We start from the raw sequence: 18,832 nt of genomic DNA, 5'->3' as shown, positions 1-18,832 counted from the left end.
GAAGATATTTGTAAATGACATATTGGATAAAGGGTTAGTTCCCAAAGTCTATAAAAACTTACCAAACTCAACACCCAAAAAACAAATAACCCAGTGAAGAAATGGGCAGAAGACATGAACAGACATTTTTCCAAAGAAGACATCTAGGTATCTAACAGACATTTGAAAAGATGCTCAACATCACTCATCATCAGGAAATACAAATCCAAACTGCAATGAGATACTACCTCATACCTGTGGGAATGACTAAAATTAACAACTCAGAAAACAATAGATGTTGGCAAGGATGCAGAGAAAGGGGAACCATTTTGTATTGTTGATGGGAATGCAAACTGGTGCAGCCACTCTGGAAAACAGTATGGAGTTTCCTCAAAAAATAAAAATACAACTACCCTATGACTCAGCAATTGCACTACTAGGTATTGATCCAAAGGATACAAAAATTGCTGAGTTGAAGGGGCACATGCACTACAATGTTTGTAGCAGCCCTATCAACCATAGCCAAATTATGGAAAAAACCCAAATGTCCTTCGACTGATGAATGGATAAAGAAGATGTGGTATATATACAATGGAATACTACTCGACAATGAAAAAGAATGAAATCTTGCCATATGCAACAATGTGGATGGAAATAGAGGGTATTATGATAAGTGAAATAAGTCAGTCAGAGAAAGACAGATATTATATGATTTCACTCATGCATCGAAATTGAGAAACACAACAGATGAATATAGGGAAAGGGAAGGAAAAATAAGATAAAAACAGGGAGGGAGGCAAACCATAACAACTCTTAAATACAGAGAACAAACTGAGGATTGCTGGAAAGGAGATGAATGGAAGGATGGGTTAAATGGTGATAGGCATTAAACGGGGAGGTTTTTTTTGTTTTGTTTTGTTTTGTTTTGTTTTTTTTAGGATGAGCATATGTAAGAATGAATACTGGGATGTCATAGGTAAGAAATGAATCACTGGTGGGGCACCCGGGTAGCTCAAGTCAGTTGAGCGTCCAACTTCAGCTCAAGTTATGATCTCCCAGTCTGTGAGTTCAAGCCCCACGTTGGGCTCTGTGCTGACAGCTCGGAGCCTGGAGCCTGCTTCAGATTGTGTGTCTCCCTCTCTTCTCTGCCCTTTCCCCACTCATGCTCTGTCTCTCTCTCTCTGTCAAAAATAAATAAAGAGGTAATAACCAATGTGATTTAAAAGTAGGAAAAGAAACAAGAGACTTAGGAATTGGAAATAAAGAAATGAAACTCTTTCCAGATGACATGATGGCATACCTAAAATACTAGAGAACCAATGATAAAACTAATTCAAACAGTAAAATATTCACCATAATAGCAGAATTTACAAAAAAAGTAGCCTACAAAAATCAATAGCATATGTATACTCAAATAATAACCACTTAGAATATATAAAGATGACAGAAATCCCACTTAAAATAACAACAAACAGAGGCACTTTCATGGCTTAGTCAGTCGAGCATCCATCTTTTGGTTTCATCTCAGGTCATGATCCTAGTGTTGTGAGATCGAACCCTTTGTCAGGTCTGTGCTGAACGTGGAGCCTGCTTAAGATTCTCTCTCTCTCTCACTCTCTCTCTCTCTCTCTCTCTCCTTCATACCCCTCTTTGCTGCTTGTGCTCTCTAAAATAAAATAAAATAAAATAAAATAAATGATAATCCTAATAAATATTTAAAATTTATACAGATAGCTCTAAGATACTCCTGAAGACACAAGAAGCTGACTTGAAAAAGGAGAAAGACCTCCATTGTTCTTGGTTAGACTATACCAACATTATAAAGATGTCAGTTCTCTCTAAGTCATTATAAGTTTAATGCAATTCTAATAAAAATATCAATGAAACTAAACAAGTTTATAATAAAATTCATATGGAAAAAGAAACATTCAGAAATAGGAAAACTGCAAAGAAAGAATTATTAGAGAAGCCCATTTCTACCAGGTGTTAAAATATACTATAAAATCTCTATAATTAAAATCACATGGCACTAATGAATAAATAAACAAAGGAATTTACTTGATATATTTCTAGGAAAACCATCTGTAAGAAAAAAATAGGAGAAAATATTTGTGACTTTGGGCAAAGATTTTTCATTAAGATACAAATGGAACCCAAAAAAGAAAAGCATAATTCATTAAGCTTCTTGAAAATTAAAAACTTCTGCTCTTCAAAATAAACTTCAAAGAAAATGAAAATGGAAAAAAAAAACTCTTGAGAGTATATTTGCAAATTACATACCTAGACAAAGTACTTGTATCCTTGTATCCAGATTATATCAAGTACTCCTACAACTCAGTAATAAGAAAACACATAGCCTAATTATGAAATAAAGAAAGTATTTGATCAGACACTTCATAGAATTAGATATATGTATGCCAATAAACACATGAAAAGATGCTCAACATCATTAGTCAGCAAGGAAATGTAAATTGAAACCAAATTAAAATACCAACACACATCAATTAACATGGACAAAATTTTAAAAATATACTAATAATACAAAGGATTGGCAAGGATAAGTTGTGAGTGCCACTTTCATCCATTTATGGGAATATAAGATTTTATGAGCACTTTGGAAAACAGCTTGGTAATATCTTAAAAATTTAAAATACAGCAACCATATGATTCAGTCATTCTACTGCTAGGTAGACATTCAGAATAAAAGCCAATAAAAAAGGCTTATACATGCTGATTATAGAAGCTACAAGCTTTATTTATAAATCCTGAAATAGAAACAAGCCACATATCCATCAATAGTTGAAAGGATAAAGAAATTATTTCATACAGTATAATACTATTCAGCATTAAAAATCAATGTGTTACTGATAATAAAACATCATGGATGAATCTCAAACCATCGGGTTATGTAAAGGAATCCAGACACAAAACATGATATAATGTATGATTCTATTTTTTTAACAATCCTCAAATAGCCAATACTAATTATAGACATAAAAAGCCAATCAGTAGTTGCTAGTTAGGCCCTGAGAAGGGAGAGAAGCTGGCAAGAAAGAGGCACAAAGAAACTTTTTGAGGTGATGGAAATGTTCTATATCTTGATTCTGATGTGATTACACATCATACATGTACATGTGTCCTAATATATGTACACAGGCGTTAATGTTATTATATGCAAATTATACCTTAATAAAATAATAATACAAAACAATAACATCACCAATGAGGCACATATACTAATTGCTTTTTGGAATGGTGTCCTGGAAAGAATACACTATCACTTATAAAGTACTATAATTCAGGATGCATAATCTGAATCTAAACATGAGGAAAAATCCTACAGTCCTAAACTGAGAAATAGTCTACAAAATAACCTGTATTGTTCAAAAATGTCAAGCCTAAAAGAGAAAGACTGATAATCTGTTCCATATTAAAGGAAACTAAAGAGATAAGCAACAGAAATCCTGAATCTCTGTACACTATAGGTGTATGTGAGTCAACAGACAATTGAATATAATGATAATTTAAGGTTTTACATCACTGTAAAACTTTCCAAATTTGATAACTGTACTGTGCTTATGTAAGGGAATACACTTTTCTTGGGAAATATATGCTGAAGTATTAAGGGGTTAAGAGTTCTGATGTATAGAAAAACTCTCAAATAGTTAGAAATGGTTAGAAAAATATATATGCATACAGAAAAGATGAAAAGCAAATGAGGCAAAAATTCAAAACTTGGGACTCTATATAAAAAGTATATAACCTTTCTCAGTAACACTCTTACAAATTTTCTGTAAATTAGAAATTATTTCAAAGTGAGAAGATAACATTTTTAAGATGGAAGTTTGAACAAGATTTAATTCTAACACATTTTGGTTTTTTTTCTAAAATGACTGGTTTCAGTCAAGTTCTCTAAGTCAAGATATTGATTTTCTCTAAGTTTTAGAGGAAAACCCATTCTGTAATTTTCAGTTAAGATACTTTCTTAAAAATACGTGTGATTTTTGCTTTATACTTTAAATTGTCTTTTCAATTTTAATACAGAAATTAATATGAAGCAACAATTCAACATTAATTATATTGTAAATACCAAACATGCCTTAAAAAAAGAACCTACCACATAACAGTAGCCATAATCTCAGCTAATTACCATAGGGTCAAGCCTCCTCCTACTACTATATGAGATAGTATTTTTCAACATACTTAACCACTTCCAGTTATTACATAACTACTTAGCAAATTGTTGCCTTAGTTTTTTGAAAGATAATAATTTGATTTTAATCCTTGCAACCCTGTAAGACTATGTACTTCATTCTGTATAAGTTAAAACCATTCCTGAATCTAAATCTGACATGAAAACTGATGATCTCCATATGACCAAACAGTGTGAAAGTTTGCCATATGACATAGATAAGAAGCTATGTTTCTCAAAGATTTTTTTTTGTGACTTTCTGTAAAATGTCTGTACATAGATTGGATAGCTATGCAATTTTAAAAATATATATATAATGAACAGATAGATATTTTAATTAGCACATTTGCCTCTGCTTACTCATAGCTATTGGGTATGAATGCTCTTCTTTGATCAACTTCAGTATTACGAAGATGTAACCTTTTTTCTTTTAGTACAAGTCTTGACCTTTGTCTTCAAGATATTCCTTCAAAGTAAAGCTAGTAGGACAAATGCATTTGTTGTGTTTCAGATATATATTTTTGGATTCCCGGGGAACTAAGTTGAATCAGATAGAATATTATCAGCTGCTCAGGTTTGATTTCAACCATGGGGTTTAGGTTTATGAGATAGTATGAGCAGCATCTAGAATTTGCAAGATATAGGGAGTCCTAAATTTTACATTCTAATAATATGGAATGACATATATTCCAAAGCATCTCTACTAAATATTAACCTAATTTTAGATAAACTAGACCCTTTATGGCATTGCTAGGCTCAAAGAAAGTAAAAGAAAGGAGATTTTGGAATCTTTTACTCCATTAGCAACAACAAATGTAAGCACACTTCAAATGCACAGTTTCATGGAGATACATACGAATATCAGCTGCAGGTTGTAGTACTGACCTTAACACTCCTCTATCAAGCTAGAAAAATGAAAGTGAGCTGACATGGTCTTAGATAAGGGAAGCTCTTCAATGGTGAAAACAAGCATGGATCCTTACTAGAGGAAAATATTCTCAAATTAGGCTCCCAGTGTTCCCATAAAATTATTGAAATATAAACTTATAACCAAAGATCACCAAACACACAAGAAAACAACTCTATAATAGAAAGTCAGTAGGAAATATATATATATATATATATATATATATATATATACATATATATATATGTATATATATATATATATATACACACACACATACAGATTTATATTCAAAGGTCTTGAGATACTGCAATGATCAGATGTATAAAACAAAAACAAACATCTATGGATTATTTAAGAAAATAAAACAAACTGACAAAAATGAACACACAACAAGAAACTTAAAATTAACAAGATGCTACAGATTGAATTGTGTCCCTCCCAATTGAAATATGTTGAAGTCCTAACTCTCATGGTAATGGTATTTGGAGATAGGGTTCTCCATCAAATGCACAGAGGAAAGGCCATGGGAGGACACAAATAATGTGGCCGTCTGCCAGCCAGGAAGAGAGTTCTTACCAGAAAATTAACTCTTCTGGAAGCTCATCTTGGACTCTCCAGCCTGTAGAACTGTAAAGGAGTAGATTTCTATTGTTTAAGCCACCTAGTCTATGATATTTTGTTATGGCAACCTGACCAAACCAAGACATAAGATATATTTGAAAAAGAAAAAGAAAGAAGAAAAAAACCTCTAGAATTACAAAATATATAACTATAACAAGAATTCTCAATTGATAATTTAAACAAACTATTGGAAATTACTAAAGAAAGAAAGAGGAAATTGAAAGATAAATGTCAGGATGATCCAAAGATATTTTAACAAAGGTAATAGATCAAATATTAAGTAGAACTATTTGCAATACTTACAGATGGTAAAGGACTTATGTCCATAGTATATAAAGAATTACTATAAATCAATGAAAATATCAACAATCCAGTATTTTGTATGAGATTGACAGGCACGAGTGGGAGATGGGCAGAGGGAGAGGAAGAGATAGAATCCCAAGCAGTCTCCATGCCCAGTGTGATGCTTGATCTCACCACTGTGACATCATGACCTGAGCTGAAATCAAGAATCAGAGGCTTAACTGACTGAGCCACCCAGGCACCCCAATAATCCAATTTTTAAATGGACAAAGATTGGATAGGCACTTCAAAAAGATAATATAAAAGACAATACGCATATGAAAAATAGTCATCAGAGAAAAACAAATTAAATCCTCAATGAAATACTGCTGCTCATCCACTAGAATAGCTAAAATTAATAAGGCTGAATATTCAAAGTTTTGGTGAGGCTATAGATCAATTGAAAGGCTTACATTTCCTGTGGAATTTTAAACTGGTAGAAATATTTTAGAAATGCTTTGGTAGAATCAACCAAAATATTCCTTACATGTAAACTATAACCCAGCAATTCAACTTCTGAACATATATCCAATATAAATAAGTGTACAAAAAAGTGTACATGAATGTTCATAGTAGATTTACTTATAATTATCCAAAATTAGAAACCACCTACATTACCTCAACAACAGAAGCTAAAAATTGTTTATATTTATGCAACAAATTACTACATATCAATGAATGGGGATAATTAAAATTACACTGAAATGCATAGATTAATTCCATAGACATAATGTTTAGTGAAAGAAATCAAGGACAAAGTGTACCTACTATATATATAAATTTCAAAAATAATCAAAATTACAGTTTTAAAAAGCAGAATAGAGTTTACCCTTGGAGGACTCAAACAACACATGAGTAAGGTTTCTGGAATAGTAGAAAGTTTCTATGTTTTTGATATGAGCTATTAAAACATTTTTTAAATGTATTTGGATACACAATTGAGATTTCAGAAAGAGCAAAGGCGAAATGAACAAATTTCAGACAAACAAAAGCAAAATATACGAACACTAGACTTCCACTTAGTGAATTCTAAAGAACATATTTCATGAACAAGAAGAATGACTCCAAAGAAATATTTGATATTTAGGAAGGAAATTATTCCTTTTCATTAGAGCAAATAAACTTATCGACTTACATATATAAATGCAAGCAAGCAGGATGTATGTAACTACTATTTATTATAATACAGTTTAAATCAAAGGGTTAGAAAGTCAAAGGAGAGTAAAAAGAATGTAAAGGAGTAGGTCCCGAAGCAAGAAAGTTCAAGTCTCAGGTTTTTGTCCTTTAAGCATCACCCTTATTCATTAAAAATATTTTAACTCTCCGCCCTATTTTTAAAAAGTGGTCAGAAATATCAAATGCGCTAATGAATATAGGGACTTTTGAAAATTATAAAATACAATGATTAAGGGACCATGATTGTTATTATTAAGTCATGAAATGAGATAACTAGAAAAACTTTCAAAAATCACTCACACTTTTCCATGTTAGATGAGAACTAGGAAAACCTAAGTGATATGTCCTAGATTATATGTCCGGTTAGTGACAGCGCTTGTGCAAAAACAAAATGGATTCCCTGGCTCCTAGTCAGGTATATTATTTTCTTAATTTTTTGACACTGAGATTTTGAAAGCACTAACAGGAATGACTCTTGGAAATTAAGTAGAAAGAGAATAGTTCTCTACTTCTATTTTTCCCACTTCCATAGTTTGCTGAAGATAATATAACTGACATGTTGAGAATATGACATGAAAGTTTTACCAGGGCATCTCAACTTGTTTTCCCTTAAGCCTATTACCTTTATAAAATTGAATTTATTATCAGAAAAATTCAGCTGAAATCTAGTACCTTCATACACACACACACACACACACACACACACACACACACAAAACAGCTCTTTGAAATTAGCTTAAGCAAATACACTTGAGTTTAAGTCTATAACTGTAACATTGCCATCTTTAATATAAACATCCTTTTTCTTCATTAAGCCTTTAGTAAAGCACGTACAGGGTATTTCTAGGTGTGGTGCAAAGAAAGAAATTTTCTATTTCAGGTCAAGGAACCAAGTGATTGGAAAGAATCTAAAGTAATATTTTTTAAAATCTTCAGTGTCTTATAAAGTTTTGGACCCTTCCTGAGGAAAAATGAACGAACACACACACACACACACACACACACACACACACACACACTGTGTACACACCCTCATGCAAATTTTGCATAGAATTTCAGAAAGCCCAAAGGCCAAAATTTAAGAGTGCTTGGTCTAAAGGAAGTGGGTAGAAATGGAAGGAAAAAAAAAGCAGCCCTAACATATGGCTATTGTTCTAGGAAACATGGTTAGGTTTTTGAGTCAGCAAACACATAACTCCAGATGGGAGTTATATTCCCTCACATGAAGTAAACCCTTTCAATATGCCATTCCCAGAAATAACGACTAGCGATCTCAAATCTTAAATATTACTCTTAAATATCCTTCCCACTGCCAGAGTAGAGTTTAATTTTAAGGTTAAAATTACTTTATTCTCTGCCAACCTTCCTTTTCCTTCTTTTTTATTTATTCATGTATCCATCATCTATTTATCCATTTTATTTAGTTTTAACTTATTTTAATGAATTTTTAAAAGAAAAATCCTAAAGCTTCAGTGGTCCGAAAGAAGCCAATACAACTGGTTACCTAGCAGTCCTCAGAACACTTCAAAAGTCTTTATATTACTACTAAGAAGAAAATCACAAATTTAAAAATTTACGAATTTGCATAATCCGATCCTATAGGAAAGTGAGAAAATTGTTATAACCCTCTGTAGTCACTCAAGTATTTTATTTCTAGGGGTTAGACTGGGGACTATTCCTTATGAGAAGAATCCAATGCTCTCTTTTCCCCCGTCGGATTACAGAATCTTGTAGGATTTAGTCTCAGATTCTCAGTGGAAGCGCTTCAGTGCTTTCTGCTTTCTTTGCTGCTGTGACCAGATGGAAGCATCACCTTCTTTTCCAGAAAGTCTATGAACAGGCAGAGTAAAGGTGACAGCTCACACAGAGTAGTGCCAGATGCTCGTGTTTATTCCAGAGTGTTGAGGGATATTTATTGGCAGAAGTTCAATGGCTTCTTGGAGGGTCTTCCAAAGACTCACATTTTTGGGGGTGAAAATTTGCTTCTGTGTGCAGCCTGCATAAGGAAAACATTCTTTGCCCACTAGTCTTGGCTTTGTTTTTCTTGGTTTACATTGTTTCCCCCAAATACAGGAAAGTTTAAAAAACCCCAAGCCTGTGTACTTCACGGGAATGTTAACATTCTTATCTACTTGCTTTCTTCTTCTTTGTTTTCTTTTCTACTAGATCTTTTTCCGAAAATTAGAAACTGGTACTCAGAGCTGCAAATTTGCTCCTTTCATCTGTCTTTTTATTTCCTAAAACTGAGTCATAATTATACTGAATTGAACCAAAAGTTATCTTAAGACTGAATGCATAACGATAAATGCTAAACATGTTTATTCTACTATAAAATCAAGCTACGTTCTGATTGGGAAGAATATCTATCCTAGCCTTGTTAATTAGCAAATTTATTATAGTTCTATGGAGAAGGCAGTGTTATCAGTTCTTAAGAGCAGGGGCACCAGATTCTGGGTTTTGAAGCCTACGAGACATATTGAAACTTACTAGCCATATTACCTGGACAAAGTTACTTAATTTTTCTTTGTTTCAGTTTCCTCATATATATGATCATCACAACAATGGTACCCATGTCATAGCACCTGTGTGAGGTTTAAATGCATTTTTTTTCATGAAATACATTTTAAAAAGTACCTGGCATATAATAAGTATTCAATAAACATTAGCCACTGCTACAACCATTGTCATTATCATTATTATTATGCATTCATTTAATTTTGGTCTATTGAATTACAAAATGTGTAGTCTTCCTTCTTGGGCAACATTTATTTTAGGAAAAATGTGTCAAAAGTATTCTGACCAGTAGAGATGGCAGGAATCTCAAGGCATTGTCTATCTAACCTCACCCAGCCTTCACAAATAAACCATAGAAGAAAGTGTTTATTTTGTTTGGGAGCTTTCCCAGGAAACCAAAACTAACATTTCCTTCATGATCTTTAATTTAAAAAGTTTAATCACCCTCATAAGCAACAAGAATGATGTCTCACTTTATATGTATATAAATAAAATATGTAAATATACATATACAAATATTCATATATGTATATATCTATGTATATATATCTTACCACACCATTCATTAATAAACAAAAATAAATATTTTACAGAGAAAAGTTCAACAATTATTTTAAAAAGAAAAGTACCCGGCTGGTTCAGTCAGTAGGGCATGTGATTCTTGATCTCTAGGTCATGAGTGCAAGTTCCCTCCCGTTCCCCCAAAAAACAGATTTTAAAAAAAGTTGAAAAAATACCTTAAAAAAAAAGAAGCTTATGAACTTTATTAAATTAGAAGCTTATTTTCTCGTATTAATATCCTTTCACTTTGAAGGAAAAACAGCTTTAGATGTATACATATATAGCTATATATAAAAAAAGCAACTTTATCAGGTAAGCTATAATAAAAATATCTTTATTTATCAATACCCAATATTTGGATTTCAAATCCCAGGTGATTTAATAAAGATTTATTTTCAAAGTTAATTTATTTTAAAAGCTGAATTAATTTAATTACTTACAGAGCTACTGGTAGTAGTTCAATTTGCTTAAGTTTGGGTACTTTGTCAAAATGAATCAGTTTTTGAACTTCTAGAATACTTGTTATTTTAGGAGTACAGATTGATTAAAAATGGTAAAATACAGCTGTTAAAAATGTAGTGCACTTGGCTGCACATTACAATCTGAAAGTATGTGTTGCCAACTTTAATTGTTTATATATAAATAACTTCGTTTGACTCTCATTAACTCTGTTCCAAGAAAATAATAAATACTTCTTGAAAGGATAAACCCAAAAGAGGAAGAATTTGGAATGGAACCTACAGATCTCAGTTGTAGGGACCGCAATTATTGATGGCACCGCTCCTGCATAACTGCCTAATGTGTAAGTCACACCCACATTTGTTCTCAGCTCTAGCCATATGGCAATTCTTCCTGAATGATTTGGCTTCTTTCTCTTCTTTCTCTATCATTAGAATATTATGGCTTTATTCCCTTCAATTCTTGCCAGCTGGAAAGCAACAAGAGTATTATTTTGCCTCACTTATTTTCGATCTCTTTTCGAATATTCTTGGTTGCCTTAAACGGGAACTTCATCCAGCTTGTAGCCACTGTTTAAAGGATTCAGTTTGTGAAAACTATTCTGTTAGATCTAAGAGTTTAAGGATCTACATTCCTCTAATACATTTCATTTTTAAATCATCTCTTAACATGGGGTTGTGGAGTGGAAACTCGAATTCTTTGGGGGTACAAACCCTTGCAAATAATGTGTATATATAGGAGAGAAGTCTTGAAAATTGTTAGTGTTTTTATAGGGCAGTCCTTTGACTATAAATCATTTTGGGTTGTCTCTTCATGGACAAAAGAATATTCCCACTATGGATAACAAGTATGTGACTAGGTTTCTTTTAAGACGCATATATATAGCAATGCCAATAGATTGGACAAAGTGAAGATTCGGTAAAGTAATATTGAACCCTGCATTTTGCAAATATGGAAGTTTGTTTCCTGAAGGCATTAACTTGAGCCTAACAGTGGTAAACTAATGACTTTGATTGCAAGGTTTGTCAGGGGCACGGGTCTCTGCTTTGTTTATTCCAACCAAACCAGCCTCATATGAGCACATGCACCCAGAGAGGGTGCCTGGTAGGTACTTTATTGTGATGACAGAATACCCACTTTAAAGTCAAAAAAGTCTGTGAAATATTGATGCCCAAAAGAAATTGTTTAACAAATAATGGTAACCTGAAAGCCAGAAAATGATCCATTATTACTGAAATACGGGACAAAAAATAAAACAAAACACAATCTTTGTATTCTAAGAATGTGTACGATGCATCTGGGGAAAAGATTTAGAGTGATTCACATTTTACTGACCTTGGGTCACCTGGATGTTATTGATAATTTTATTAAACAGTGTTGTATGTTTTAGTAAACAATCTTCCCCTGTTGTTTATGATCGTTTTTCAAGTTTCCAAAATATGTTTTGTGAAGATAATAGTTAACTAAAATGATGACTTAGGTCCAGGTTTTTAAATTCTTTTGTGTGAGGTAAGGAGAATATTGGTTTAGGGAAAAGGAATTCATAAGAAATTTCCTTGGCTGTTATAAAATGGTAATTATGTCATGATTTAATTATCCAAGAGTTAAAACAAATTAATCATTGTCTTAGTAATTGAGTCTGTAATACATGTATTTATTTTATAGCTGATTTAATATAATATTTATAATATTCTGTAGAAATTCTACTAAGTATTGAATACTCCAATCTATTTCTAAATGGTCTATCAGTCAAAAAATGCTTACCGTATAAATATACTCCAGAAAGATATGGATGAATGTTCTGTGGTAAACCACAGCTAGGTAATAAAGATCTAGCAATTTTATGGTCAGAAATGGGTAATCACCATTTTAGGTTTTCCAGTCATCCAGGCATCTTACCCAATTTTAACAGGAATAAAATGAAACAGCTTACTTTTAGACGATTATCTGATTCAGAAAAATAACATGTTTTGTTAACTAGAGTGTGTGAATCTCATTCATACTTTACATCATCTGAAAGATCGCTGATAATGTCCATACTTCACACATGAGAAGCCATAACCTTGTTTAATCAGGCTGATTTTGAATATATCATATATTTCATTTCTTAGTCCTGAGAATTCAAAAGCCTTTAACACATTTGAAATGCTACCAAGATACTCAAATATGTTTTCCATATTTTAATAATTGAATAATAAGGATGACTTCTGTTTAAAATATGATTTACTAAATCCTGACATTTTTTTCTCTTGATTAGTTGTACTATATACATAAATATAGTTTTTGATTTGATTTATTAATAGAAAATTTGGCTTAGCTGTCCGTATTTCATTTTCCTTATCTTCAAAATTAATATAATAACAGCTAACTTCCAGGTTAGTTTTAAAGATTACATGAAATTTTTATATGTCTATATACATAAAGTGCATGTCGGAATGCCTAGTGCATGGGAGTGGTTGTTAGTTATTACTGTCACCATTGATAATGATTGTAGAAAATATTCAAAAAACTGATTAAAATTTATTTCTGTGTTTATCAGAGATAGAGAAAACATATGGTCCAATTGACCTTTAATTATGTTTTTTTTCCTTATTTGTATAAAATGTAGAGGAAAAGTAAAAAAAAATACTTTTAAAAATTTAATAAAATATGAGGATTCTTTTGGTAGCAGGACAGCAAAACCCCAAAGAGCCTAAGAAAAAGAGGACTTACTCCCTCAGCAGACTGAAAAGTTCAAAGGAAATACTGGCTTCAGTCATGACCTGTGACAGAGGCTTAAATAATATTGCCCAGTGCTGGTCTTCCTTTCTTTCTTAGCTATACTCATCCCCATGTTATTTTCATTTTCAAGTTCCACAAACAAGAGATCAGTTACTCATTGTCAGATTCAAGTACAATAGAAAAGAGAGACAGAGTTCCTTTTTGTGTATGACCCACTGGCCATGAGTGGGCCTGTCGATCATTCCTTAATCAACCAGTGTCCACAGGAATGTGGTCTTCAACTGGCTAGCCATGCCTGAAATATTGGGAACCTAGGTCAAATGAAATTATACTAAGGGAAGGGTGATTCCTCAGGTAAATGTTGTGGTAGGTTTACCAGAAGATGAAATGGGTTTGGAACTTTCCATAGAACATGCTGAAGAAAGCCAGAATGAATTTCAAAGATGCTGCTGACTCCTTTTCCTATTTTGCCACTTTTCCTTCTTTCTACTTTTTTAGATATGGGTCAATCTCAAGAGTTTGTTCTTGTATCTTCACCTTCTTTTCCCTCTCTAATATCTCAGTGACACTCTTGACTCCATCATCTGAATATGGAATATTCTTAAATGTCTTCTGAGCTCTACTTTGTGTTTCAGCCAAGCTTTTATTGTACAGCAAACCTCTCCAACATGTCATGATTCTGTAGGTTATGCTAAGCAGATCCTCTTGTCTCAGCTAAGGTCACACATCCATCTTAGTCAGCTGCCACACTGATTGAATAGAAGTATATTATAGTACCTAATACATAGTAGAAACCAAAATTTATTATTGTCACTAATTATATGTGTTTTCCAAATGAGGAAAGCAACTTATTGTTCTTTAGTTGAGTCCAGCTCTCTTTGTAAAAGAAAAAGCTTTATATACTTTTCTATAGCATCACCTAATCTATACATACTTACCATAACACTATAAATGATGGATCTCCATTGTTACAAGTATCCTGAACAGTTGTGCAATGTATGGCTACATTGGGATATCATTGACCATATTTCATATTTATCTGTATCTCCTTAGAGCCTAACACAATATGTAGTGCATAGGAGCAACAATAAATGCTTACAGTGATTGCTGCCTCTGTTGCTGCTATTCACCTTAAAGACCACATGTTAATCATATCAGTATTGTTTTAACTGTGTGTTGTATCCCCTGGGGAGCTCTGAGAGTGTCTAAGTGTGCCAAGGAGACCAATGTTTTAGATGTCTAAGTATCTTTTGCAAATAAAAATTTCTCTTTTTTTGCTACTTACTTTGAACCATTCTTTGCTATACCTGATCTCGTATTTTACCACATTTCCCATATGCTATTTCCTACACCCAACCTTATAGATATAGATACAGATAAAGATGACAGATTATAGATATGGATATAAATGACTGAGATGACTGGAGAGTGCTGAACTCAAGGACTTTGAAAAGATTCTGGGGGATTCAAATCCTGGATTTATTCTCTACTCCTGCAAGAATGATCCTGCTTAATAAATGCATCGGCTAAATGTGGAAGACTGTAAGTTATTATTTGAATTACTATAGCATTTGTTGTAATCAAAAGATTCTATTATGTAGTTATTCATTATCACTCACTATCTTCTTTTTTCTACAAAAAAAATCACAAAATCAAAAATTTTCCTAAAACAAGAAAATTGCAGCCTCAAACATTTACATGTGTATATTGGCAGATGAAATGAAGTCATTGGATAAAAAAAAAATGACTGTAATACAGACATTACTAATCTTTACTTGCCAGTGCTTTGCAATGTTTCTCCTGTCATATTCTCTTGAATATGGGACCTATGCCTTTTCTACTTGTAGTCTTGATTGTTAGCTATAGTTCTGCCCAACAGTATAGGCATGCACTGACATCCTTTACATTTCATGGGTGCCAGTTGGATTCCTTTGCATTTTATCAGATCCTGTTCTAATAGTTTTCCCTAAGTTGACCAAAAAGTACAAAATCAATGTCTCTATTATTTATTCAGAAAAAAGTCATTGCATATGGTTGAGGAACTGTATTATGCAAAGGTGAGTTGTGAATAAATGTTGTTCATACAAGGTATTGTCCTTGAGAGCTGGCATATGTTTATCTTTTTAGACTTTCATGACTCTTACAATTCCTGGCTTTACACACACACACACACACACACACACACACACACACACACTATATATATATATATATATATATATATATATATATATATATAATGAACAAATAAACTTTCACCAACTCTATTTTCCTAGGGAATTTAAGTCCAACAAACTTTCCCCTTATCCATGGACTAGTCATATTGATATCTGAAGTAGTTTTCCAGTGAAGGAATCAAGTGAAAAGACAGTAAATGTTAATCATAAAAAGCATGTTTAAGAAACATCAAGAAGGCTGGAACAAAAAGAGAGTTAGTAAGATAAGCAACTTGTAGGTTAAGTAGTACTTTGTAGGCTATGAAATTGAATAACGAGCTATTGGAGTTTTTTGAGAAGTGACATAATCTGATTGATGTCATTTTATGATTTTTTTTTCATTTTTTAATGGTTATTTATTTTTGAGACAGAGAGAGAGCATAAATGGAGGAGGGTAGAGAGAGAAGGAGACACAGAATCCAAAGCAGGCTCCAAACTCTGAGCTGTCAGCACAGAGCCCAACGCAGGGCTCGAACCCACAAGCCATGAGATCATGACCTGAGCTGAAGTCAGACACCCAACCAACTGAATCACCCAGGCGCCCCATCATTGTATGATATTTTAAAGGGTATTCTGACAGTGGGCAGAATACAAAAGGGAGGGTGAAATATGGAATATAGAGATAAATTAGGTATGAGGGCAAAACATTGTCCAAGAAAGAGATATTTGGTGGCTCAAAATAGGGTGGTAGCAGAGGAGGTGGTTTCAAGTCAAATTTGGAATGTTTCAAAAATCAAGTGGACTAGCCTTGACTGATGGCTTGAATACTGATTGAGAGAGAAAGAGGTGAGCCAAGGATAGTTAACCAGGAATTTTTTAAAAGAAATGGAAAAGACTAGAGAGGAAAAAAATAAAAAGTTCAAAACTTCAGTTTTGAACATGTTAAACTTGAGACTCCTATAAGTAGTGTTTAAGATCGGAATTTTAGAGTTTAACTGCCCCGCTGCTTATTAACTGGACATGGCCTAACATTTTTGTGTCTTATTTGGATCTACTAAATATAATTAAATAATAGGTCTTGCTTCCTAAGGTTGTTGTGATGATTAAATTAATCCATATAAAAAATATAAAAATTATTTCTAGTACATTGTAAGAATTTATTATTATTATAATTCTAGTAGAGATGCAGGCAGTGGTTTTACGTATAGAATTCTGGAGAAAGTCAAAATGGGTTTAGATAGGACTTAAAGCCACAGAACCAGGTAAGACCATATAAAATGTGAGTGCACGTAAAGAAACGATACAACAAAAAAATCAAAGACAGAGTTCTAGTATATTATTCTAAGAATGTGAGCTATCCCAAGGTATTTCAAGATTTTGAGGTTGAGAAGACGAAAAAGATTTAGCAAATGAGACTCAGAAAGATCTGCTAGTGCAGTTGGAGAAAAACCAGGAGTGTCTGATGCTCTGGAAGCCAAGAAAAGTATTACTAAAAGGAAGGTGTGGTCATTTTTGTTGATGGGGATCAGTGGATGAACACTGGCTTCAGCAAGACAAAAGTTCTTGGCAACTTGGTCATTCAACCTTCAGTGGAGTCATTGGAATGAAGTGACTCAATGGGAGAATGAGAAAAAGAAAATAGAGTTAATTAGAATAAACTTTTTTTGACAACTTTTGCTTTTTATAGAGCAGATATGCTTGGTGGGAAGGCTGGAAGAGGATGCTGACTGAGGGTGGGTTTTTATTCAGATGGGAGACATTTCACCATGTTTGCAGGTTGATAGAAGTGATCCCACTATAGACATTAAGGGAATTTTCCCAGTCTTTTTTTCCCTACACGTTTGAAATGGAATGAATACACATTTGGATAAAGGTAACATTATCTACTTGCCTCCAAATAGAAAAGCTGTAATTACCCATAAAGAGTAAAACTAAGATTTTGATTATACCACTTTACATAGTCTATCTGGGTGAAGAAAGAGGATCTTTGGTTTTAGCATAAAGAATGTAAGAGTGATATCCTGTGGAGGTACTTCATAGTATTACTGAGCTGTTTTTTTGTTTGTTTGTTTGCTTGTTTGCTTGTTTTTTTTTTTTGTTTTGTCTTTTAAGAAAGGCAAATTGATTTTTCATTACTGAGTGAAATAATAATTTTATTTGTATCCAAGATTAAATAATGTCACAAGGTACAGTTAAATTTTTAGTATATAATAATAGGCAAGAAGTTGATCCATGTATCTCAGGTTTTCCACTCAGATTCTTCAGTCTAGCCAGATCCAATCTTTCACTGCACCTTCACACATCTTGTTTTCTCCCCATAAGTTATATTTTCTGTATAAATGTGGCTAATACATTTCTAGGACCCTTGCAACTCAAGAATGTTTCTTTATACAATTCCCCAAATCCTTATCCCCTGTTTTTGGATAAAACTAGCCCTAAGGTATTTTTAAATGATTCCCTAACAATGAATCTTTTTCAAAATTATTTCCTAGATTAGCATAGTCTGTTCTGACCACATGCCTTTGCTTCGTGTTTTCTAGTCATTTACATTTGCAGTGATGCATTTGATCATTTACATTTATTGGTGGGCTCTTCCTAAGAATTTATATTGCTTTTTTATAAATAAATAAATGAGGGGCACCTGGGTGGCTCAGTTGGTTAAGTGACCAACTTCGGCTCAGGTCATGATCTCATGGTTCGTGGTTCAAGCCCCGCATTGGGTTCTGTGCTGACAGCTCAGAGCCTGGAGCCTGCTTCGGATTCTCTGTCTCCCTCTCTCTTTCTGCTCCTCCCCCACTCATGCTCTGTCTCTCTCTCTCAAAAATAAATAACATTAACTAACTAACTAGTTAACTAAATAAATAAAACATAATACTGATGACTGAAGAATTCCATGTTAAGGCATTGTGGTTGATTTATAGACACAAAATATCTGGAAGATAGCCAAGAGCTAACTTTTCCCTCACAAATTGTCTTAGAAAGTGGGCTTTTTATCACAAGGAGGTTTTTTTTTAATTTTAAACTTTTTTGTTAACTTTTAAGTAATCTTTACACCCAATGTGGCTCAAACTCACAATCCTGAGACTAAGAGTCTCATGCTCCACAGAATGACCCAGCCAGAGGCCCTCACAAGGTTTAAAGAAGGGATTAAGATAATTGGTACTGAAAAAAACAAAAACAAAAACAAAAACAAAACAAAAC

General features: G+C 33.1%; 1 long non-coding RNA gene across 1 annotated transcript in view; it reads right to left on the bottom strand.

The window, feature by feature from the left end:
• LOC125173571 (uncharacterized) overlaps nt 1–6,104 on the bottom strand; it is a 56,385-nt gene extending 50,281 nt beyond the window's left edge. The window contains exon 1 of the long non-coding RNA XR_007155081.1: nt 6,006–6,104. This is a non-coding gene — a long non-coding RNA (uncharacterized LOC125173571). The remainder of the gene's footprint in view (nt 1–6,005) is intronic.
• Nucleotides 6,105–18,832: the final 12,728 nt, after the last annotated feature.

This window comes from Prionailurus viverrinus, chromosome C1 (assembly GCF_022837055.1).
Source record: "Prionailurus viverrinus isolate Anna chromosome C1, UM_Priviv_1.0, whole genome shotgun sequence".
Classification (NCBI taxonomy): domain Eukaryota; kingdom Metazoa; phylum Chordata; class Mammalia; order Carnivora; family Felidae; genus Prionailurus; species Prionailurus viverrinus.
The sequence above is the reverse complement of the archived record's forward strand: the minus strand, read 5'-3'. Positions and strand labels throughout refer to the sequence as shown.